Here is a 26956-nt window from a genome sequence, read left to right as displayed (position 1 = left end):
TTTTTTTGGAAATCCTGGAGTACCCGTGTGATCTTCTTATGGACTGCCACCCAGGCTCAAAGGGAACTGAGATGATTCATGCTAGAAACTTCCGTGTGCAGCCACAAGCTATTATGGGCTCTAGCATAGTTGAGTAAGTTATGTGAAGCTCTTGAAGAGGCAGATCAGCAGGTAGTGGGATGTAGGTTTGGTATGGTCTGTCCGGAGTAGAGAGTTAATGTTTCTGAAAGACTGTGTCTCGGTCATCCGTTTCTCAAACACCATGTAGTGCGAGAAATCAAATGGAGGCGATCGAGTCTTGTGGGGAAAAGTGCGCAAACCTCTGCAGAGTGTACAAACTAATCATGGTTAGCCGTGTCCCCGGTTATGGACAATTCTTGAGTATCTAGTACTTGGATTATCACATGTATCTCATCACTCTTAATTAATATTGTTGGGTTGTTAATCACTTTAATTGGGATTGAGTTGGAGGAACCTTCTCAATGATGTTTCAACTACCATGATAGTTAAAATAAAATCTATTCCTTTGTTGTAGGGAAAAATTGGCTTTTCACAAAACTGTAACCATAGAGCTTTCCACCAGCCAAATATGCATGTAGTGATAGCATTATTCTGTTCTTGCTCTACTATGTTACATTGCCAGCATATTCCATGTGCTGACCCATTTTCGGGCTGCAACGTATTATGTTGCAGACTTTTCAGACGAGGAGTAAGGTTCGTTAGGTCGTTGCCGTGCAGCTCAGCTATGCCGTTGGAGTTGATGGACTCACTTTATCTTCCAAGCCTTCCGCTGTTATCGTATTAGATGGCCTTAAGCCATATTATTGTAATAAGTTCTCTCTTGAGACATTCGATGTAATAAGTGTGTGATTGCTACTCTGTTATAAATCCTTCGAGTACTGTGTGTGTCGGCATTACCGATCCAGGGATGACACTGAAGCACAGAGACTTGACCATCTGAGGTCGTGTCGCTACAAGATGGTATCAGAGCACACGCTGAGTGTAGGACACGACCACTAAGATAAACCCTAGGTCACACCTTTCTTCTCATTTCTGACTCCTCTCCATTTTCTACTCTTTAGGATGACGGAGATGAAGAACAAGTTTGCACAACCAGATGAAGACACACCTTTTGGACGTCACTTGAAGGAAGTCACCAGGTACCTGAACATTGGAATACCAAGTTTCACCGGGACGTACAACGCTACTTTACCTGAAGAGGAGCGCTGGAGGATACAAGTACAAGTTCCAGGAAGGACGTTCTCGCCAACTTCTAAACCCATAGAGTTTTCTTTCGAAGCACCCACCTGGAGTCTTGGCAAGAGCATGGCAGCCCACATTACCATTGGACGCATTGGAGAAGTTTACAACAGGGAACTTAAGGACACTATTTACCAAATATGTGGGCGCTGAGACGAGCAATGGGAAGTAATCAGCACCAGGAAGGATAGATCCATTGCAGCTTTCATCCAGGAGTTAAACCAGCACATCCGACGTCAGGAAAACCAGATGTGTGCGGACATGATGGACTTGAAGAAGGCGAAGACTAGGATCATTGAGCTGGAGGAAGAACTCAAGTTTACACGCGATGGATATGAGGAGGAAATCAAGACACTACTAGAGAAGAATGACGACTTAGTCAAGAAGATCGGAGTATTCATGGGAGGACCAGCACCAATTGAAGAAGAAGAACCCAAGGAGATACGCCCCGAGGACTACATCATCATCGACGACACCGATTCCGATCCTAGTAATGATGACTTTGAAGACGAAGCTGGAGCAGACATCATGGAGTCTTCCACCGATCAAAATTTCTAGATGACTACCATATATCACTAGTATTCCCCCATGTATTTAGTAGTAGTTGAGCACTTGTGCGATAGTTCTAGATCGTTTGTATGCCCTTGCTTGATTGATTGAGTGAAATGATTGTGTTTGTCTCATGTGCATATGGGTAGTGTTTTCTCATTAGACCCCTTCTCTATTCTAATCTCTTCCATCTAAACCCTCAGATGCCTCTGACACGTGACACCGGTTTTGCCTTCCCACCAGAGCTCACCCAGTTAATCCAACAGCAGAATACCTTGATGCAATTGCTAGTTTAGAATCAGGGCAACAACAACAGCAACCCGCCACCCGTGGACAACCTAGCCCGTTTTCTAAGGCTACAGCCGCCGGTGTTTTCCAGTAGCACCGAGCCCATAGTTGCGGACGATTGGCTACACCGTATTGGAAGGGAGTTGACCACCGTAGGTTGCATAGATGCTGAGAGAGTGCGCTTTGTCGCACATCAATTGGATGGACCAGCAGCCTCATGGTGGGAGAATTACACAGCCACTTTCCCTATAGCCAATGTCACTTGGGACCAGTTTCAGCAAGCTTTCCGCACAGCCCATGTCTCCACTGGAGCTATGCAAATGAAGAAGCGGGAGTTCCGCAACTTACGCCAGGGGAACCGTACTGTGGCTCAGTATGTGGATGAGTTTAACAAGTTATCTCGCTATGCCCCTGATGATGTGGCCACAGATGCAGCGAAACAGGAGAAGTTTATGGAAGGGCTGAATGATGAGATGAGTATGCAGTTGATGGTAGCAACCTTCAACAACTACCAGGAGTTGGTAGATAAGGCTCTTATGATTGAAGGGAAGCAGCAGCAGATTGAGAGCCGCAAGACAAAGTATGGACAAGGGAAGTATATCTCTGGAGCTCAGCAGAAGCCTCGCCTAACCCCGAACTCGGGAGGACTTGTTAATAACCATGGAGGTCACAACCACACTGGAGGAGGATCGCATAACCACAATGGATCTAAGAATGGGAATGGGAACGTAACCAACAATAATCATAACCGCCCCAACCCAGCCACACCCGCCAAAAGGGACTTAAGTCATGTTACTTGTTTCAAGTGCGGGAAGACTGGACACTACGCCATGGAGTGCCCTGAAGGAAAGAATGGAAATGGAAATGGGAGCGCTGGGAAGAAGCCAAATCCATTCAACAAAGGACAAGTGAACCACGTTAACATGGAGGAGGTTGAAGAGCAGCCGGACGCGGTAATAGGTAAGTTTATGGTTAAGTCATTTACCGCTCTTGTTCTTTTCGATACTGGTGCATCGCATTCATACATATCAAGGGGATTCGTGGATAAGTTTAAGCTACCCAACCCAGACCCTTAGGACCCCTCTTTTAGTGAGTTCACCTGGAGCAGAGTTTATGGCTAGCCGATGGTGTGACCAGATACCCTTAACCATTGGTACACATGTTTTTCCGTTCGACCTAATTATCATGGAGTCACAAGGATTGGATGTGATATTGGGTATGGACTGGATGTCAAAGTTTGGAGGAAGCATTGACTCTGCTAGTAAGTCGATTTATCTCACCACTCCGGAAGGAAAAAGGATTAAGTATGTATCTAGGCATGTGCCTAGGAGGAGTCAGGTGAATGCCCTTACGGGAGTTGTTCAGGAGGAAGTGCCTGTAGTGAAGGATTACCTGGATGTTTTTCCAGAGGAGTTACCAGGCATGCCACCGGATAGAGACATTGAGTTTTTGATAGAACTATTGCCAGGTACATGACCAATATCCAAGAGACCCTATCGGATGCCCGCAAATGATCTGAAAGAAATTAAGAAACAGATCAAGGAGTTATTGGAGAAAGGATACATCTGAAGAAGTTCATCACCTTGGGGAGCCCCAGTACTTTTGGTTGAGAAGAAGGATAAATCCCTGAGGATGGTTGTTGATTATCGAGCATTAAATGAAGTGACGATTAAGAACAAGTACCCACTGCCGATGATCAATGATCTGTTTGATCAGTTGCAAGGAGCTAAAGTGTTTTCGAAGATCGATTTGCGATCAGGGTATCATCAGTTGAATATACGAGAGAAGGACATACCGAAGACAACGTTCACAACACTATATGGATTATACGAGTACACGGTCATGTCATTTGGACTGACTAACGCCCCTGCCTATTTCATGAGCATGATGAACAAGGTGTTCATGGAGTATTTGGACAAGTTTGTTGTGGTGTTTATTGATGATATTATGGTATACTCGAAGAACGAGGAGGAGCACAAGGAGCATTTGCGCTTAGTTCTCGAGAAACTCAGGGAACACCAGTTGTATGCTAAGTTCAGCAAATGCGAATTTTGGTTGAAGGAAGCCGGGTTCCTTGGACATGTTATATCGGGAGAAGGTATAGCAGTAGACCCCAAGCAAAGTTCAGTTAGTCACTGAATGGTTGGCACCCACTTCAGTTAGCGAGATCCGCAGCTTTCTTGGACTCGCAGGATACTACAGGAGATTCATCGAGAATTTTTCCAAGATTGCAAAGCCAATGACTGAACTGTTGAAGAAGGATACTAAGTTTAAATGGATAGAAGATTGCGAGGCAAGTTTCCAGGAATTGAAGAAACGCTTGACTACAGCGCCAGTGCTAACACTGCCAGATATACATAAGGAGTTCCAAGTGTACTGCGATGCCTCACGCTTAGGACTTGGATGTGTGCTTATGCAGGACGGGAGAGTTGTTTCGTATGCCTCACGACAACTGAAACCTCATGAGTTAAACTATGCCACGCATGATTTGGAGCTAGTAGCCGTAGTACATGCATTGAAGACCTGGAGACATTCCCTTATTGGAAACCATTGTGATGTGTACACAGACCATAAGAGTTTGAAGTACATTTTCACCCAGAAGGAGCTGAACCTTTGACAGAGGAGATGGTTGGAACTTATAAAGGATTATGACATGAAGCTACACTATCATCCAGGAAAGGCCAACATCGTAGAAGACGCTTTGAGCCGGAAGAGTTATGCTAATATCCTTGAAAGCAAGGGACTGCCGAAGGAATTAGCAGAGGACATCATGGAACTTCGATTGGAGATTGTTCCTAGAGGATTTATTGCAACAATGGAGGTCCAGTCGACATTGCTGGACAAAATTCGAGAAGCTCGGAAGGATGACAAAGAGATTTCTGAGATAAAGGAGAATATGGGCAAAGGAAAGGCCAAAGGTTTTCATGAGGATGAGCACGATACCCTATGGTTTGAGGACCGAGTTTATGTGCCCAATAACCAGGAGATCAGGAAGTTAATACTTCATGAGGCCCATGACTCACCCTACTCGATACACCCCGGAAACACCAAAATGTATCTGGATTTGAAGGAACGTTTCTGGTGGACCGGTATGAAGAAGGATATTGCCGAGTATGTCGCCGTATGTGATGTATGTCAGCGTGTGAAGGCAGAACATCAGAAGCCAGCAGGACTGTTACAGCCTATGCCAATACACAAATGGAACTGGGATAAACTGGGCATGGACTTTATCACCGGATTGCCCAGGACCAAAGCAGGATATGATTCCATATGGGTAGTAGTTGATCGCTTGACCAAAGTATCTCACTTCATCCCAGTGAAAACCACCTATACAAGTGCAAAGTTGGCCAAGATATATATGTCCAGGATAGTATGTCTGCATGGAGTTTCGAGGACCATCGTATCAGATCGAGGAACACAGTTTACCTCAAAGTTTTGGCAGCAGTTGCACCAGACTTTGGGAACGAGATTGGAGTTTAGTACAACATTTCACCCGCAGACGGATGGACAAACAGAGAGAGTCAACCAAATTTTGGAGGACATGTTGAGAGCCTGTGCGCTAGATTATGGATCTAGTTGGGATGACAATTTGCCATACGCAGAGTTTTCATACGACAATAGCTATCAAGCCAGTTTGAAGATGGCCCCATTTGAAGCCCTGTATGGACGAAGGTGCAGAACACCGTTGATGTGGGACGAGGTAGGAGACCGACAGTTATTTGGACTAGACTTGATCAAGGAGTCTGAGGAGAAGATTAAATTGATTCGTGACAGATTGAAGATTGCTCAGTCCAGGAAGAAGAGTTATGCAGACTCAAAACGCAAGGAGGTAACCTATGAAATTGGAGACCGAGCATATCTGCGAGTATCACCCATGCGAGGAGTGAAACGTTTTGGAGTTAAGGGAAAGTTAGCCCCCAGATTTGTAGGACCGTATCGTATTTTGGAACGGATGGGAGAAGTTGCCTACAAGTTGGAGTTACCCGAGGGATTGTCAGGAGTTCATGACGTGTTTCACGTTTCACAGCTGAAGAAGTGTCATGCTGAGATGGCAGATGTACCGCTAAGAGATATAGTACCCCTGGAGGCGATTCAATTGGACAGTGATTTGACTTATGAGGAGAAACCATTTAAGATTCTTGAGTTTGCCAGCAGAGTCACCCGCAGTAAGGTTATCAAGTTTTGTAAAGTTCAGTGGAGCCACCATACCAAGGATGAAGCCACCTGGGAACGGGAGGATGATCTTCGCAAAGACCACCCACACCTATTTTGTAGCCAACCCGAATCTCGAGGGCGAGATTCATCTTAAGGGGGGTAGGTTTTTGTAACATCCCAAATTTTCAATTTGGAATGTTATACATAGTCATCTCATGCATATCATATTTTATTGCATTTCGTCTCGCGATCCTCGAAATCCTAAGCAACTCAAGGACCCTCGGAGAGAGTTGGGGATTTCCCGGTTTTCAAATTTGATCTTATCAAATTGAAAACGAGGATTTTTGGTTTTAATTATTTTCTTCCCTCCAAAAATATTTCACACTAAAATATATGAGAGGAGATAATATGATTTCTCCAACACAATTGAAATATTGGAGGAAAAATATTAAAACCAAATAATTGTTTTATTTGGATTTTATTGCAATTTTGTTTGCATTAGAAAAATTGCACTTTTTCCAAAACTGCATTTTAGGGCCAAGAAAATGTTCATCTCGTTCTAAATATTTTATTTAGACGGTGAAAATTTATTTTGGCATTTTTAGATTATTTATTTATTTTTTAGAATTTATTTCGGTCGGCGAAATTATTTAAAAAAGAGAGGTTCCCGCGCCGACTGGGCCTAAGGCCCAGCCGCGCCAGGCCGCCGCCGCCTTCCCCGCGAGCGCCGCCGCCGCCGACTCGGACTAGGAGTCCGAGCCAGACTCCTCTCCGCCGCCGCGTCTTGCCCCCTCCTCCAAGCCGCCCCGCCCCGCCCTTATATACGCCGCCACCCCCGCCCCCAACACCCCACCACACTACCGCGGCCCGCGCCGCAGCCAAGCCACCTGCCGCCGCGCGGCCGCCTGCCGCCTGCCGCCGCCGCCGCAGTCCGTGCCGCCGCCGAGCGCCGCCGCCCCCTAAGCCACCGCCCCGCCGGACCTCTCGCCGGAGGTAGCCGCCGCGCCCCGCCGCTGGTTTTTTTAGAATCCTAGATCCGTTTTTTTAGGATTCACCGGTTTTTCTCGGTTCTTCTATTTGGCGGACGTTCGTCCGAACGATCGTTTTAAAGAACGGTTCTTCGCCCGTTAGAAACAGCCAACGAACGCTCATTCATTAGTATGTTCGTCAGTTTTCTTTTATCGGATTTATTCCGCGATTTTCTCTGATCGCGATTTCTGATCCGATCTTAGTTTCTGTTTTTCTTTTCGCTCGTTAGTCGGAATCAGGCGATTCAAGCGCCTGGAGTTTCGTCTTTAAACCCTCTTTCCTCTTAACCAACTCAAACAATTTTTATCTACTGTAAAATTTGACCTAGTTTCAGATTAGTAAACGAAGCTTCTTTCTTTCGCCGTTTGAGTTTCGTTGCTCTATTTGATTTGATTCTTTTTGCGAACCGGAGTTCTTAATTTTAACTTTCTGGTCAACCTCTTTTGTTTGAGTTTTGCTTGTGCATCGTTGCTTGTTACTTATGAATGCTATTGTTTGCTTGCGATAGAACACCCGGAGTGCGAAGCATGCTACTACGAGTCCCTAGGTTTCGCAGATCGTCAGCAAGGCAAGTAACACATTGATCATATCCCTTTTATCACCCAGTTTTTATGCATTAGTCTCAATCCTAAAACATTGCATGATTAGGATGTTATTAACTTGTGGGTTGGGAAGTAGTCGATGAGGTAGAACCTATTGCCCTGTTACATTCAAACCCTTGGGAGTTACTCTACGTGTTGCTTATATATACTATGCTATGCTATGCTCGTAGACGTGGTTTGGGTTTGAGTGAAATACATGACAGATGTGAGCTTGTTAATTAATGGTTCAACTTAAGGTGGCAACTTAATCAAACATCTGGGTGGATTGAGGCACCTGGAGTACCCAGTGTTGCCTGTATTTTTTTGGAAATCCTGGAGTACCCGTGTGATCTTCCTATGGACTGCCACCCAGGCTCAAAGGGAACTGAGATGATACATGCTAGAAAATTCCGTGTGCAGCCACAAGCTATTATGGGCTCTAGCATAGTTGAGTAAGTTACGTGAAGTTCTTGAAGAGGCAGGTCAGCAGGTAGTGGGATGTAGGTTTGGTATGGTCTGTCCGGAGTAGAGAGTTAATGTTTCTGAAAGACTGTGTCTCGGTCATCCGTTTCTCAAACACCATGTAGTGCGAGAAATCAAACGGAGGCGATCGAGTCTTGTGGGGAAAAGTGCGCAAACCTCTGCAGAGTGTACAAACTAATCATGGTTAGCCGTGTCCCCGGTTATGGACAATTTTTGAGTATCTAGTACTTGGATTATCACATGCATCTCATCACTCTTAATTAATATTGTTGGGTTGTTAATCACTTTAATTGGGATTGAGTTGGAGGAACCTTCTCAATGACGTTTCAACTACCATGATAGTTAAATAAAATCTATTCCTCTGTTGTAGGGAGAAATTGGCTTTTCGCAAAACTATAACCATAGAGCTTTCCACCAGCCAAATATGCATGTAGTGATAGCATTATTCTGTTCTTGCTCTACTGTGTTACATTGCCAGCATATTCCATGTGCTGACCCGTTTTCGGGCTGCAACATATTATGTTGCAGACTTTTCAGACGAGGAGTAAGGTTCGTTAGGTCATTGTCGTGCAGCTCAGCTATGCCGTTGGAGTTGATGGACTCACTTTATCTTCCAAGCCTTCCGCTGTTATCGTATTAGATGGCCTTAAGCCATATTATTGTAATAAGTGCTCTCTTGAGACATTCGATGTAATAAGTGTGTGATTGCTACTCTGTTATAAATCCTTCGAGTACTGTGTGTGTCAGCATTACCGATCCAGGGATGACACTGAAGCACAGAGACTTGACCATCTGAGGTCGGGTCGCTACAATTGTCTAACAACATGATTTCCAGGACAGGGTTGCCGTACCACTCTGGTGCGGAACGTGTCCTTGTGGACCTACGAAGTTCAGTAGCAACTTGATCTGAAGTTTCATGATCATCATCATTAACTTCCTCTCTAGTCGGTGCAGGCACCTCAGGAACATTTTCTTGAGCTGCGCCACTCTCCGGTTCAAGAGGCAATACTTCATCAAGTTCTACTTTCCTCTGACTTATTTCTTTCGAGAGAAACTCTTTCTCTAGAAAGGATCCATTCTTGGCAACAAAGATCTTGCCTTCGGGTACCCAATAGTTTCTTTAGGGTATCCTAGGAAGACGCATTTTTCCGATTTGGGTTCGAGCTTTTCAGGTTTAAGTTTCTTCACATAAGCATCGTATCCCCAAACTTTCAGAAACGATAGATTAGGTTTCTTACCAAACCACAATTCATACGGTGTCGTCTCAACGGATTTTGACAGAGCCCTATTTAAAGTGAATGCGGCAGTCTCTAAAGCATAGCCCCAAAATGAGAGCGGTAGATCGGTAAGAGACATCATAGATCATACCATATCCAATAGAGTGCGATTACGACGTTCGGACACTCCATTACGCTGAGGTGTTCCAGGTGGCGTGAGTTGTGAAACTATTCCACATTTCCTTAAGTGTGTGCCAAATTCGTGACTCAAATATTCTCCCCCACTATCTGATCGTAAGAACTTGATTTTCCTGTCACGTTGATTCTCAACCTCACTCTGAAATTCCTTGAACTTTTCAAAGGTCTCAGACTTGTGTTTCATTAAGTAGACATGCCCATATCTACTCAAGTCATCAGTGAGGGTGAGAACATAACGATAGCCACCGCGAGCCTCAACACTCATTGGACCGCACACATCAGTATGTATGATTTATAATAAGTTGGTTGCTCGCTCCATTGTGCCGGAAAACGGGGTCTTGGTCATTTTACCCATGAGGCATGGTTCACACGTGTCAAATGATTCGTAATCAAGAGACTCCAAAAGTACATCTGCATGGAGCTTTTTCATGCGTTTGACACCAATGTGACCAAGGCGGCAGTGCCACAAGTATGTGGGACTATCATTATCAACCTTACATCTTTTGGTATTCACACTATGAATATGTGTAAAATCACGTTCGAGATTAAATAAGAATAAACCATTGACCAGCGGGGCATGACCATAAAACATATCTCTCATATAAATAGAACAACCATTATTCTCGGATTTAAATGAGTAGCCATCTCATATTAAATGAGATCCTGATACAATGTTCATGCTCAAAGATGGCACTAAATAACAATTATTGAGGTTTAAAACTAATCCCGTAGGTAAATGTAGAGGTAGCGTGCCGACGGCGATCACATCGACCTTGGAACCATTCCCGACGCGCATCGTCACCTCGTCCTTCGCCAGTCTCCGCTTATTCCGCAACTCCTGTTTTGAGTTACTAATATGAGCAACCGCACCGGTATCAAATACCCAGGAGCTACTACGAGTACTGGTAAGATACACATCAATAACATGTATATCACATATACCTTTGGTGTTGCCGGCCTTCTTGTCCGCTAAGTACTTGGGGCAGTTCCGCTTCCAGTGACCACTTCCCTTGCAATAAAAACACTCAGTCTCAGGCCTGGGTCCATTCTTTGGCTTCTTCCCGGCAGCTTGCTTACCGGGAGCGGCAACTCCCTTGCCATCCTTCTTGAAGTTCTTTTTACCCTTGCCTTTCTTGAACTTAGTGGTTTTATTCACCATCAACACTTGATGTTCCTTTTTGGTTTCCACCTCTGCTGATTTCAGCATTGAATATACCTCAGGAATGGTCTTTTCCATCCCCTGCATATTGAAGTTCATCACAAAGCTCTTGTAGTTAGGTGGGAGCGACTGAAGGATTCTGTCAACGACCGCATCATCCGGGAGATTAACTCCCAGCTGAGACAAGCGGTTGTGCAACCCAGACATTTTGAGTATGTGCTCGCTGATGGAACTATTGTCCTCCATCTTACAACTATAGAACTTGTCGGAGACTTCATATCTCTCGACCCGGGCATGAGCTTGAAAAACCATTTTCAGCTCTTGGAACATCTCATATGCTCTGTGCTGCTCGAAATGCTTTTGGAGCCCCAGTTCTAAGCTATAAAGCATGCCGCACTGAACTAGGGAATAATCATCGACACGAGACTGCCAAGCATTCATAACGTCTTGGTTTGCTGGGACTGGTGCTTCACCTAGCGGTGCTTCAAGGACATATACTTTCTTGGTAGCTATGAGGATGATCCTCAAGTTCTGGACCCAGTCCATATAGTTGCTACCATCATCTTTCAGCTTGGTTTTCTCTAGGAACGCGTTGAAGTTGAGGACAACATTAGCGTGGGCCATTTGATCTACAAGACATATTGTAAAGATTTTAGACTATATTCATGATAATTAAGTTCATCTAATCAAATTATTTAATGAACTCCCACTCAGATAGACATCCCTCTAGTCATCTAAGTGATACATGATCCGAGTCAACTAGGCCGTGTCCGACCATCACGTGAGACGGACTAGTCATCATCGGTGAACATCTTCATGTTGATCGTATCTTCTATACGACTCATGTTCGACCTCTCGGTCTTCCGTGTTCCGAGGCCATGTCTGTACATGCTAGGCTCGTCAAGTCAACCTAAGTGTTTTGTGTGTGTAAATCTGGCTTACACCCGTTGTATGCGAATGTTAGAACCTATCACACCCGATCATCACGTGGTGCTTCGGAACAACGGACCTTAGCAATGGTGCATAGTTAGGGGGAACACTTTCTTGAAATTATTGCGAGGGATCATCTTATTTATTCTACCGTCGTTCTAAGCAAATAAGATGTAAAACATGATAAACATCACATGCAATCAAATAGTGACATGATATGGCCAATATCATTTTTGCTCCTTTTGATCTCCATCTTCGGGGCGCCATGATCATCATCTTCACCGGCATGACACCATGATCTCCATCATTATGATCTCCATCATCGTGTCTTCATGAAGTTGTCTCGCCAACTATTACTTCTACTACTATGGCTAACGGTTAGCGATAAAGTAAAGTAATTACATGACGTTTATGTTGACACGCAGGTCATAAATAAATTAAGACAACTCCTATGGCTCCTGCCGGTTGTTATACTCATCGACATACAAGTCGTGATTCCTATTACAAGAACATGATCAATCTCATACATCACATATATCATTCATCACATCCTTTTGGCCATATCACATCACACGGCATATGCTGCAAAAACAAGTTAGACATCCTCTAATTGTTGTTGCAACTTTTTACATGGCTGCTATAGGTTTCTAGCAAGAACGTTTCTTACCTATGCCAATACCACAACGTGATATGCCAATTTCTATTTACCCTTCATAAGGACCCTTTTCATCGAATCCGGTCCGAATAAAGCGGGAGAGACAGACACCCACTAGCCACCTTATGCAACTAGTGCATGTCAGTCGGTGGAACCAGTCTCACGTAAGCGTACGTGTAAGGTCGGTCCGGGCCGCTTCATCCCACGATGCCGCCGAATCAAGATAAGACTAGTAACGGCAAGTAAATTGACAAAATCGATGCCCACAACAACTTGTGTTCTACTCGTGCATAGAAACTACGCATAGACCTAGCTCATGATGCCACTGTTGGGGATCGTAGCAGAAATTTAAAATTTTCTACGCATCACCAAGATCAATCGATGGAGTCATCTAGCAACGATAGGGAGAGGAGTGCATCTACATACCCTTGTAGATCGCGAGCGGAAGAGTTCAAGAGAACGGGGTTGACGGAGTCGTACTCGTCGTGATCTAAATCACCGATGATCCTAGCGCCGAACGGACGGCACCTCCGCGTTCAACACACGTACAGAGCGGAGACATTTCCTGCGCCTTGATCCAGCAAGGAGGAGGGAGAGGTTGAGGAAGAGAGCTCCAACAGCAGCACGACGATGTGGTGGTGGTGGAGCAGCAGTACTCCGGTAGGGCTTTGCCAAGCTCTTAACGGAGGACGAGAGGTGTTGGGGAGGGGAGGGGCTGTGCCTTGGATGTGGTGTGCAACCATCCCCTTGCCCCTCTATTTATAGAGGAAGGAGGAAGGGGGCCGGCCCCTCTAGATGAGATCTAGAGAGGGGGGGCGGCGGCCAAGGGGAGGGGCTTGCCCCCTGAGGGAGTCCTGGATTAGGGGGTGTTCGGGTAGCCGGACTATACCTTCAGCCGGACTCCTGGACTATGAAGATACAAGATTGAAGACTCCGTCCCGTGTCCGGATGGGACTTTCCTTGGCGTGGAAGGCAAGCTTGGCGGTGCGAATATTCAAGATCTCCTACCATTGTAACCGACTCTATGTAACCCTAACCCTATCTGGTGTCTATATAAACCGGAGGGTTGTAGTCCGTAGGACATCAACTCCGTAGACAACAATCATACCATAGGCTAGCTTCTAGGGTTTAGCCTCCTTGATCTCGTGGTAGATCTACTCTTGTACTACCTATATCATCAATATTAATCAAGCAGGACGTAGGGTTTTACCTCCATCGAGAGGGCCCGAACCTGGGTAAAACATCATGTTCCCTGCCTCCTGTTACCATCCGGCCTAGACGCATAGTTCGGGACCACCTACCCGAGATCCGCCGGTTTTGACACCGACATTGGTGCTTTCATTGAGAGTTCCTCTGTGCCGTCACAATCAGGAAGGATGCCTCCTCCCGTCTTTAAAGACGGCGCAGTTGCTAAGGGAGCCTTGGCTGTCGGCCAAACTCTCCGGTTAGGTGGTTTCCTCATGACCGCCTGTTCGGCTGTTGCACCGTCGGTGACCTCTCGGGTCATCAAAAGCAACTTACACGTCAGCTCGGAGCTCGTCGAGCAGCTAGATCCAATGGAGCTCTCTTCCGTAAACGAGCTCTTGGATCGCATCGCCGCCCTGGGGGTCGCTACGGATTACGACCAGGTTGGGCTTAAACCCAATCTAAGAGAAATTAACTCTCCCCAAGTCACCCACCACGTTGCCGTGGTAGAGGCGCAGTGCGGCGACCCTTCATCTATTTTAAGGACTAGCTATGTCCGAATTCCCGACCCCTCCAAGCCGGATACCCGCGAAGGGGAGGATGTAACTCAAGACCTGAGCTTAGGATCAGGCAACGGGCCAGATTCATTGGACAACACCCAAGAATCCGAACTTCAGAGTTCGGAAACTCTTCGGCCTCTGAATCTTGGATTGGGTGAGGTTTCAGATTCAACGACACCCGCCCAGCCGATCATAAGTGATCTCTCCCAAATCAGGCAGAGGCCCGAGGAAACAGTACATCATTACTGGGCCAGATTCCTCCTGGTTATGAACAGGATAAAGGATTGCCGCGAGGGAGACGCAATCTCAATTTTCTGCAGTAATTGCACGGACAAGGGAATCCTCAACGCCGTAAGTCGTCGTGATATTACACCCTTCGCTGACTTGGCGTCCATAGTACAAAAATACTGTGTGATGGAAAGCGCCTGGAAAACCGAAATAAAATTTTGGCATAATCCGGCCTTGAATAGTAATCCCGTCCGAACTAAGAGGGTGCATCATCATAGGACACCCGGGATAAACACCAAAAAGCCAAAACCCTCTACAGGGCATGGAACCATACTGGAAAGATGGCTTGATGGACCCTGTAGAATTCACAGTACAGAGGACGCCACACCAACTCACAGCCTTAGAGCATGTTGGATACTCCGGCAGGTGGCCAAAATCAGCGAGGACCTCTTAATTCCGGAGGCCGCAGAAAGCCAGCCCAAGGACACCAGTACCGTTCTCACAGTCTTCGAGACTTTCGCATCAAATAATGTGCGAAAAAGAACACTCCGCAGCCTCGCCGAAGTCTATCAAGTTGCAACAATAAATTCATGGAGCGACACTGCCATTACCTTCAACGCAAGTGATGAACCTAGATTCCAAACAGCCCGAGCACCAGCCGCATTGGTCCTCAGTCCCATAGTGGACGGCTTTCGCCTCACCAAGGTGCTCATGGATGGAGGCAGCGGACTGAACCTCATTTATGAGGAAACCCTTCAAAAAATGGAAATAGACTGGAACCGCGTCGAGCGAAGTAGCACATCCTTTAGAGGAATAATCCCCAGTCGGGAAGCGCGCAGCACAGGAAAAATCACACTCGATGTGGTGTTCGGCACGCCGGATAATTACAGGTCCGAAGAAGTCACGTTTCAGGTGGCCCCGTTTAAGAGCGGATACCACGCTTTACTAGGGCGGGAAGCATTCACAATCTTCCAAGTAATACCCCACTACGGGTACATGAAGCTTAAGATGCCCGGGCCGAACGGGATTATCACTCTAGCTAGTGATCCAGACATAGCACTCCGCGCCGAAAACAAGACGGCCGCATTAGCCCTTGAGGCGCTATCCGAAGCCTTAGCGGCCGAGGAACTGACTGCGCCGCGCTCCACGGTTAACAGGGATGATGTGATACTCGACAAGAGATCCAAATCCACATCCTTCAAGCCAGCTAATGAAATAGTCAAATTCCAGGTCCATCCAACGGACCCCAATAAAACAGCTTCCATCGGGGCACGACTGAACCCTGATGTAGACGCCGCACTGCGAGAGTTCCTATGAGAGAACTGGGACATCTTCGCCTGGCACCCTTCAGACATGCTAGGGATCCCACGCAGGCTGGCCGAACACAGCTTAAATATCCTAAAAGGATTTAAACCTGTCAAACAAGCCCTTCGGCGTTTTTCCGAACCCAAGAGACAGGCTATGGGAGAGGAGCTAGCCAAGCTATTGGAAGCCGGATTCATCAGAGACATAAAACATCCGGACTGGCTAGCAAACCTGGTGATGGTACCAAAGAAGGATAAATCCTGGCGCCTGTGTGTCGATTTTAAAGACCTTAACAAGGCTTGCCCAAAGGATCCCTTCCCCCTCCCCCGTATCGATCAAATTATCGATGCCACCGCAGGACACGATTCGTTGTGTTTCCTCGACGCATACTCCGGTTACCATCAAATCAAGATGGCAGAATCAGACCAAGCTGCAACAGCATTCATCACACCATACGGCCCATTCTGCTTCAACACAATACCCTTCGGGCTGAAAAACGCCGGCGCAACATATTAGCGCATGATCCAGACATGTCTGGCACACCAGATCGGCAAAACAGTGGAGGCGTATGTGGATGATGTGGTTGTCAAATCAAGACATGTCGAATCCCTAGTAGACGACTTGAGGCTTACATTCAATAACCTCCGAAAATATGACATCAAGCTCAACCCGGAAAAATGCGTCTTCGGCGTTCCAGCCGGAAAGCTCCTGGGCTTCATTGTATCCGGTAGAGGAATTGAAGCAAATCCAGCCAAGATTCGAGCTTTGTCACAATTGGATGTCCCAAAGGACCTTAAACAAATACAAAAATTAACCGGATGCGTGGCGGCTTTAAGCCGCTTCATCTCCCGCTTGGGAGAAAATGCGCTACCCCTTTATCGCCTCCTTCGGCGCACCGAACACTTCGAGTGGACGGATGCCGCCACGGCCGGACTTGATGAAATAAAATCCATATTGGCAACAAACCCAGTCCTGGCCAGGCCAAACACCGGCGAACCAATGTTATTGTACATTGCAACAACACATCAAGTTGTCAGCGCAGTGCTCGTTGTCGAGCGGGAAACGGACGGACACAAATTCCCCCTTCAAAGGCCGGTCTACTACGTGTCCACTGTCCTCACTCCATGCAAATCACGGTACCCGCATTATCAAAAGATTGCATACGCAGTATTCATGGCATCCCGGAAGCTACGACACTACTTTCAAGAGTGTTCCATAACAGTAGCCTCGGAAGTACCACTCAACGATATCATCAACAACCACGATGCAACGGGCCAGATTGCAAAATGGGCCATCGAGCTTCTCCCGTTCGATATAACCTATAAGCCACGGCGAGCTATTAAATCGCAAGTTTTGGCCGACTTCGTCGCAGAATGGACGGAGGCCGAGCTCCCTAAAGAGTACGGCACATATTCAAACTGGATTATGCATTTCGACGACTCCAAAATGTTGGCCGAACTGGGGGCTGGCGTTGTCCTGACGTCCCCCACAGGAGACACAGTCCAATATGTGCTCCAGATCATGTACACGGATTCCAACAATGCAGCCGAATATGAGGCCCTCCTACATGGCCTCCGGATAGCAGTATCCATGGGTATCCAACGCCTAGAGGTACGCGGGGATTCAAACCTCACGATATCCCAAATAAATGGAGACTTCGATGCCAAGGACCCAAAAATGGCAGCTTACCGCAACGCCGTCCTAAAAATGTCAGCTCGGTTCGAAGGGCTGGAGTTTCACCATATAGCCTGAGAAAACAATCAAGCGGCGGACGTCCTAGCACGCATCGGAGCAAAACGCGATGCAGTCCCCCCAACATCTTTTTGGAAAGATTGTTCAAGCCATCCGTAGCATGGGAGGGGGAACCCGCAAACAACAGCCTGAACCCAGCCGCACCACTCGACGCCGAACAATCTGACACAATTGGAGGCTCTGCCAACGAAATTACACCTTCAGCCCACGTAATAATGGAGGTTATCGCCCCGTGGACAGAACCATTCCTAGCCTACCTTACTAGGCAGGAACTCCCGAAGGACCAAAACGAGGCCCGCTGCATAGTGCGGTGATCTAAAGCCTACAGAGTCCATGAGGGAGAGCTTTATAAGAAAAGCACTACCGGAGTCCTTCAAAGGTGCATCTCCGAAGAGGAAGGGCGGAACCTTCTAGCTGAAATTCATGCCGGACTCGGTGGTCACCACGCCGCTGCTCGGTCCCTTGTTAGCAAGGCTTTCCGTACAGGCTTTTATTGGCCGACGTCCCGGGCAGACGCTCAGGACCTAGTCCAACGATGCGCTGGTTGCCAACTTTTTGCCAACCAAAGCCATATGCCACCCACCGCACTCCAAAATATACCCATCACCTGGCCTTTTGCGGTCTGGGGGCTTGACATGGTCGGACCCCTTAAAGGGGAACCCATAAGAAAAAATACTTACTGGTCATGGTGGATAAGTTCACCAAATGGATAGAAGCCAAGCCTGTTAAAACGGCCGAATCCGGACCTGTGATAGACTTCATATCCGGGGTTGTACACCGTTATGGTGTCCCCCACAGCATCATAACCGATAACGGTACAAACTTTACCGCCGACGAGGTAAAACTCTAGTGCAAAAACATGGGCATCAAGCTCGATTATGCTTCCGTCTATCACCCACAAACCAACGGCCAGGTCGAACGTGCAAATGGTCTTAACATGAGCGGCATTAAACCCAGACTAGTGCGGTCCCTCAAGGAATCTAACACGCACTGGGTAGATGAGCTCGACTCCGTGCTATGGGGGCTGCGGACCACGCCAAATCGCACCACCGGATACACACCATTTTTTATGGTGTACGGCGCAGAAGCAGTTCTGCCCTGCGACATAATTCATGACTCACCTAGAGTGCGCATGTACGAAGAAAGAGAAGATGAGCTCGATCGGCAGGACAACTTGGACGCCTTGGAGGAGGAGCATGACGTGGCAAAAGCCCGTTCCGCATTTTATCAACAGCAGGCCCGAAGATATCAAAGCAGAGAAGTACGGGCCAAAAATTACAATGTTGGCGAACTAGTTCTATGCCTGCCGGATAAGAAAAAGGATAAACTTAAGCCCAAGTGGGAAGGTCCATTCATAATCGACCAAGTCCTGACTGGTGGGGCGTACCGCCAGCGAGATGCATCGAACAACCGACTTGAGCTGAACCCGTGGAACGCCGCCCGTCTCCGAAGATTCTATGCCTAGCGCCGGACTCCGTGTTCGTCTCCTTCCTCTGTCCATTCTTTTTTGCATTTTTCTGTCTTACATTTCTCTCCTTCCCATTTTTTCTTTTATAGCCCTTAAAGGCTCATCTAGTGACGCGCCACTCGCGCTCATTAAACCTGGGGGCTTCTTTAACAGAAGCTTATTTATACGGGCTTCACGCCCAACACATGCGTCAAACTTCCGCATGTACCTTTTTCTTCACCATTATATGCATCGATATGACTTAAGTTTTGGCCAAGCTGGGTTGCCTGGCTCCTGTGCTTACCCCTACGTTCCCGATTGTTCGGCTAGGCGGTAAAGGGAGCACCTCTGCGATTGTTACTGCCGGGTCAGTCGGACGTGTACCTCAGACTGGGTGAAGCCGAAAGCTAGCGTTCTTAAGGGAATATTCAGTCGGTGAAATAAAAGATGATCTTTTTACTCATTTTACGCGCCCCCAGATGCTTTTTTTTTCTACGCCTCTTCACGCAGTCCGGACATGCACCTTAGGGCATGCCTCCCAGCGAAAGGAACCCTTAACAGAACTATTCTCTCTGGAAGATGTTCCTTACTAACCATGTAATATAACATAACTAGTTGGGCACTTGTCTGATAAAGCACTGATGACCCCTATGCCTGGTCTCCACGCATACCCCGGTTCTTATATAACCTCTAGGGTATTCGGACACACTCCAGACCGTCAGGTCCCGAGGTTGAAGCGAAAAGGTCGGCAACGACAAACGATCTACAATCCGGCTAGAAGGCATTACATATGTCAATTCAAAATTACACAGTCATTCTGACTGATTGTATTCCCCTTCTATACCATCTAACAGGCTGTCTAATTTACAGTCCTACTGGGAATACTTCGCGGCCAACTCTACTTGGCCGTATACTAAGCTTACAGGGATCTCCTTCCCGTCAGGCCCCACTGGTCCGACCTCAGCCATGTGGTTTGGGTCAGACTTCGTAAAACGGGTCTTCACCATGGCCCAGGCCTCCCTAGCGCCTTGTCGGCAGGCCGATATCTTCCACAACCGGAAGCGCCGCCGAGCTCCCTTCAGCTTCTCCGCAAGCTCTCCAAGGCCCTCGGGCACGGAGTGGGCAGGCCATAAGGCTTGGGCAATACCTTGCATCGCCTGCCGAATTCGCTCGTGCAGTTGCAAGAGTTCGGGAAGAAGGTCACCCATTGAACTGGGCATCTCCTCTGCAGGACGACCTGTGAGCATACCTACAGACATTACTCTGTTAGTCGACTTCCTCGCCGAACTTTTTTTTCAAAGTTCGTTCAAGCACTTACTAAATATGCCGTGTCGAAGCCGCTGATTCTCCTTCGTGGAGTCCGACAGCTGGCCACGAACATCTTTAAGTTCGATGTCCAGCTTCGTGTTGGCATCCTGAAGATCATTCTTCTCCTGCCTCACCTTTGTCAACACACTCTCACTGGCCTTTAGCCAGCGTAAGAGTTGTTGCTTGTCCGGATCGAGTCCGGCGCCATCTGCAATATGATCTGTCAGATTTGCATCCACACCGCATAATACTAATCTTTCAAAGTGTATCTTACCTGAGGGGGTCTCTTTGGGCTCCCCTGCTGCGGCTAGTGCGGCCTCTAGTTGGGCCATGCACTTTTCCAGCTCCTGGGACAGTACGGTATTCTTCTCTGTAAGAACCTGCATATTAAATGATCCTTAAATCAGTTGCTCTAACTGCTTCAAGTCTTGGGGGCTACTGGCATATATATATATACTTAACCAAAATTTTCTTACCCGTATGTCTTTTACATACTGCTCCATGGCTCTGGCTAAACCATTTTGAGCGGCACGGAGGTACGCATCTCCCGAATTAAAGGCATCTAAAGCCTCTTGGGAGAAACAAGCGTCGCGTAGAACTGTCCGGCGACGCGTGTGGTTCATGGCACTCTCCACTTCAGAATTTGTGGCAGACAGTCTGTCCTCATCCTCTGTCGGAGGAGCGTCCGGTGCGCGCCTTGTGCTCGCCTCCGCTTCCTGGCTAGATGTTGGAGCCTGGCTGGTGGAGGCGCGATTGGCAACCTCTCCGGATGTAGTCCGGCGAGGTCTCTTCGTTCTGAAGATAGCACAAACATTAATATGCCCTGACAGAATAACTCCAGGGAAACAAAGGGTGCGCTATACCTTTGAGCCGGCATCTCAGTCCGGACTACATTCCTTTTTGCCCCACGGGGCCCTGCGGCCCCTCGTTGGCTAGCCGCCGCAGGTTCGGCCTCCTGCCTCGGAAATCTCCCCTGCAAAACACGGTTGTCATCAGAAACACCGGAATACGGTAGAGTGGAATCTCTTTTAAGGGAATGGGACTCCGGTTTCCGTCACCTGGGAGGCCAGGATTAACCCTGGGTAATCCGCCGTAATGGCCACCAAGGTATCGTCCTTACTTAGCTGATAGAACACCCCGTCAATAAGCTCCACCGATATGTTCGAATCCTCTTCGGAGTCTGGATTGAGGGACCGTTCTGGGTCCTCGGGCTGTGGAGGACGGCTGCTTATATCCTTTACCTCCCGTCGCAGTTCCTGCATTGAAATCATTAGACTACCTATCTAACCGTGGGAGTATAAAACAAACGGGCAAGCACAATTGTTCACTTACCCAACTTGGAGGATCGTACATACTAAATCCGGCCTGCGGATTGACACGGAGGAATTCCTCCTTTTCTCCCTTGTACAAAGAGGATAAGATCTTTACTAAGGCGGCGGCTGAGGCCGGCCCCTTACGACCGTAACGGGTGGCGTCATCCTCCCCGTTGAAATCCCACATGGGGTGGCCTCTATATTGAAGCGGCTCCACCCCCCGCATAATGCATGCGGCCATGACTCCAATCATGGTTAGTCCGGAATGAGCCAACAGTCTTATCCGGCCCATCAGGTAAAGGACGTCTCTGTCGCTTTCTCTCTGAGAGCTCCGTGGACGCCAGCTCAAGCGTTTCTTCAATGGGGCATTGTTGAACTCAGGGAGACCGACCCGGATAGGGTCCGGTAGCGGGACGTCATCTATGTAAAACCATTCCTAAGGCCAGTCCTCGGACGCCTTCTTCGGGGTTCCGGATAGGTATCCGGTCCCGGCGATGCGCCATACTTCGGCTCCGCCCACTTGGTAGATAGACCCCTCTTGAGAACGGGGCACCAGGCAGAATAACCTCTTCCACAGCGCAAAATGAGCCTCAACGCCTAAAAATAGCTCGCAAAGGGCGACGAAACCCGCGATATGTAATACGGAGGCGGGCGTGAGATTGTGCAGCTGGAGACCGTGAAACTTCAGAAGCCCGCGGAGAAATGGATGAATTGGAAATCCCAGTCCCCTTTAGATAGGGGACGAGGCACACCCGCTCTCCTTTAGAAGGATTGGGGGTGCTTTCCACTTGTTTTCTGCCATTGTAGGTGGCGAGACCGGCTCGGACCGAGACCATGTATGCCTGGGGAAGAAATCCCTTGGCCTGAAGCGACACTAACTCACTATGCAGGATGGTGCAACTCTCCCAGTCCCCGGGTTTGGGACCGGAGGGGCGAGGGGAGGAGCTGCGACGGCTGGACATGTTGGAGTGGACCTTTGCTGGAAACGCTCTGATGACAACTCGCGGAGAGGAGAAGATGTGGTTTGAACCTGAATCCCCATCCAGTTAAATAGGCGGCTCGTTTATATGGCTAGGGGTGTGGATGTAAAAACGCCCCGGCTTTTCGCATTCGTTTGACACGTGGAAGACGGCCATTATTGGGCGTGGAAGCCAAGGAGCATTACATTACAAAAATCGGACATTATTCCTACAGGTACATAGGATTGGGAGAAGAACCCGCCTTGCAATGCCAAACAATATGCGCGCCGGACTTATCGTCATTGAAGCCTAGTTCGGGGGCTACTGAGGGAGTCCTGGATTAGGGGGTGTTCGGGTAGCCAGACTATACCTTCAGCCGGACTCCTGGACTATGAAGATACAAGATTGAAGACTCCGTCCCGTGTCTGGATGGGACTTTCCTTGGCGTGGAAGGCAAGCTTGGCGGTGCGAATATTCAAGATCTCCTACCATTGTAACCGACTCTATGTAACCCTAACCCTATCCGGTGTCTATATAAACCGGAGGGTTGTAGTCCGTAGGACATCAACTCCATAGACAACAATCATACCATAGGCTAGCTTCTAGGGTTTAGCCTCCTTGATCTCGTGGTAGATCTACTCTTGTACTACCTATATCATCAATATTAATCAAGCAGGACGTAGGGTTTTACCTCCATCGAGAGGGCCCGAACCTGGGTAAAACATCGTGTTCCCTGCCTCCTGTTACCATCCGGCCTAGACGCACAGTTCGGGACCCCCTACCCGAGATCCGCCGGTTTTGACACCGACACCCCCCAAGCAAGGGGGGGCGCCCCCTCTAGGGTTCCCCCCCAACCCTAGGCGCATGGGCCCAAGGGGGGGATGCGCCCAGCCCATGGAGGGCTGGTTCCCTTTCCTCTACGGGCCATGAGGCCCTCCGAGAGAGGTGGCCCCTCCCGGTGGACCCCCGGAACCCTCCGGTGGCCCCGGTACAATACCGATATGCCCCCGAACCTTTCCGGTGACTGTATGACAACTTTCCACATATAAATCTTCACCTCCGGACCATTCCGGAACTCCTCGTGACGTCCGGGATCTCATCCTGGACTCCGAACAACATTCGGTAATCACATACAGGTCTTCCTAATAACCCTAGCGTCACCGAACCTTAAGTGTGTAGACCCTACGGGTTCGGGAACCATGCAGACATGACCGAGACAACTCTCCGGCCAATAACCAACAGCGGGATCTGGATACCCATTTTGGCTCCCACATGTTCCACGATGATCTCATCGGATGAACCACGATGTCGAGGATTCAAGCAATCCCGTATACAATCCCCTTTGTCAATCGGTACGTTACTTGCCCGAGACTCGATCATCGGTATCCCAATACCTCGTTCAATCTCGTTACCGGCAAGTCACCTTACTCGTACCGTAATGCATGATCCCGTGATCAACCACTTGGTCACATTGAGCTCATTATGATGATGCATTACCGAGTGGGCCCAGAGATACCTCTCCGTCATACGGAGTGACAAATCCCAGTCTTGATTCGTGCCAACCCAACAGATACTTTCGGAGATACCTGTAGTCACTAGTAGAAAAAGGGTCAAACGTGAAGCACATTAGTGCCGGTTTGTATTTGAGCCGGCACTAATGTATACATTAGTGCCGGTTCCAAAGGCTAGCCGGGCCGCTTTCATTAGTACCGGTTCGTGCCACGAACCGGTACTAATGAGAGTGGTGGCAGGATGTTGTCAGACTGGGGCCCCTCCAGTCCCTTTAGTACCGGTTCTTGGCATGAACCGGTACTAAAGGTTGTCCTACATAAACCCTTCGTCCACCCGAGCTCGCTCTGTTCTTCCCCTTTCCCCTCTCCTCTTTGTTCTTCCCCTCTTCCTCTCGAGCTCATCACACATTTTGCCAAAAATTTGTCAAGATTTGAAGGCCCCCATCCATTCAAATGATCACAAAGGTTAGCAACTTTGTCCTTTCATCTCTCATTGTTAGATTAGCTCTTGCAATGCTTTATATAGTGATTAATTTGTGAGTTTAGTAATTTGGGAGGATATATATATATGTGCTAGTATTTGATTTATATGCAATTTTTTCTAGGAGGTATGTGAACCGGAAATTCCAACCGACCCTATTGTCGAGAGGTTAAATTTAGTTGAAAGAGAAAACGAGTACTTGAAATAAAAATTGAAAAGAATTGAGGGGGAGAAGATGGAATTGGAGTTGCATGTTGCTGATGTCGTCGATGATCACAAGATCAAGATGGAGAAAATGCGCTTGAAGATTAGAAAGATTAGAAAATATGCCATCAATAGTGAGGCTTGGTATCATTATGCTGTTGGATCCATTGTTACCTTAGTTGTGATCTTGATCGTATTTGTTGTTGCATTTAAATGCTTTAGCTAGAGAGTTGTTTGTTTGTTGCATTTAAGTGTTGTATGAACTTGTATTAATTTGGTCTATTCGGTGTTGTGTAATGAAGATGAGCCAGCAATGGATGTACGATGACCGATTCTCTCCCCAGTTCGTAGAGGGCGTGCATACTTTTCTGCTTGCGGCTGAGGCAAACAAGCGGGCGGATGGTTTTATGCCTTGTCCATGTGCTCGCTGTAAGAATGGTCACAATTACTCTACGTCAAGAACCATTCACGTCCACCTGTTTAAGTCCGGTTTCATGCCCCACTATAATGTTTGGACCAAGCACGGAGAAAGAGGGGTTATGATGGAAGACAATGAAGAAGAACAGGACGACGACAGCTATCCTGGCCATGGGTTCCTTGAATACGATGATACAACAGTGGGGGAAGAAGCTGAGCCGGTAATGCGGGAAGAAGCTGAGCCGGCAATGCAGGAAGAAGCTGAAGAAGAGGCATTAGATGAGCCCGTTGATGATCTAGGTCGGGCCATTGCCGATGCAAAGAGAAACTGCGCAAGTGATTTGGAGAAGAAGAAGTTGCAGCGCATGTTAGAGGATCACAAAAAATTGTTGTACCCGAATTGCGTAGGTGACAAGAAAAAGATGGGCACCACACTGGAATTGCTGCAATGGAAGGCAGAGAATGGTGTATCTGACAAGGGATTTGGAAAGTTGCTGGTAATGATAAAGGATATGCTTCCAAAGGACAACGAATTGCCCGAGAGTACGTACGAAGCAAAGAAGGCTGTCTGCCCTCTAGGGTTAGAGGTGCAGAAGATACATGCATGCCCTAATGATTGCATCCTCTACTGCGGTGAGTACGAGGATTTGAATGCTTGCCCGGTATGTGGTGAATTGTGCTATAAGATCAGCCGCGATGACCCTGGTGATGTCGAGGGCGAGCGCCCCAGGAAGAAGATTCCTGCCAAGGTGATGTGGTATGCTCCTATAATACCACGGTTGAAACGTTTGTTCCAAAACAAAGAGCATGCCAAGGCGATGCGATGGCACAGAGAAGACCGTAAGAAAGACGGAAAGTTGAGAGTACCCGCTGACGGTTCGCAGTGGAGAAAAATCAAAAGAAAGTACGTGAAGGAGTTTGCAGATGACACAAGGAGCGTATGGTTTGGTCTAAGCGCAGATGGCATTAATCCTTTTGGGGAGCAGAGCAGCAACCATAGCACCTGGCCTGTGACTCTATGTTTGTATAACCTTCCTCCTTGGTTGTGCATGAAGCGGAAGTTCATTATGATGCCAGTGCTCATCCAAGGCCCTAAGCAACCCGACAACGACATTGATGTGTACCTAAGGCCATTAGTTGAAGAACTCTTACAACTGTGGAATGGAACAGGTGTATGTGCGTGGGATGAGCACATGGGGGAAGAATTTGACCTAAAGGCGTTGCTGTTCGTGACCATCAATGATTGGCCTGCTCTCAGTAACCTTTTAGGACAGACAAACAAGGGATACCGCGCATGCACGCACTGTCTGGACGATACTGACAGTATATATTTGGCTAATTGTAAGAAGAATGTGTACCTGGGACATCGTCGATTTCTTCCAAGCAGGCATCCCGTAAGAAAGAAAGGCAAGCATTTCAAAGGTGAGGCGGATCACCGGACGAAGCCTCGCCACCGTACTAGTGCTGATGTACATGATATGGTCGAGGATTTGAAGGTGGTCTTTGGAAAGGGTCCTGGTGGACAACCTGTTCCGAATGACGCTGACGGACGTGCACCCATGTGGAAGAAGAAATCTATATTTTGGGACCTGCCCTATTGGAAAGACCTAGAGGTCCGCTCCGCAATCGACGTGATGCACGTGATGAAGAATCTTTGTGTGACCCTGCTTGGCTTCTTGGGCGTGTATGGGATGACAAAAGATACACCTGAGGCATGAGAGGACTAGCAACGTATGCACGGAAAAGACGGCATACATCAGGGTCATGCAAGCTACGCTCTTA

This window comes from Triticum urartu, chromosome 4 (genome assembly GCF_003073215.2).
Source record: "Triticum urartu cultivar G1812 chromosome 4, Tu2.1, whole genome shotgun sequence".
NCBI classification, from domain to species: Eukaryota; Viridiplantae; Streptophyta; class Magnoliopsida; order Poales; family Poaceae; genus Triticum; species Triticum urartu.
Note: the sequence above shows the minus strand (reverse complement) of the source record.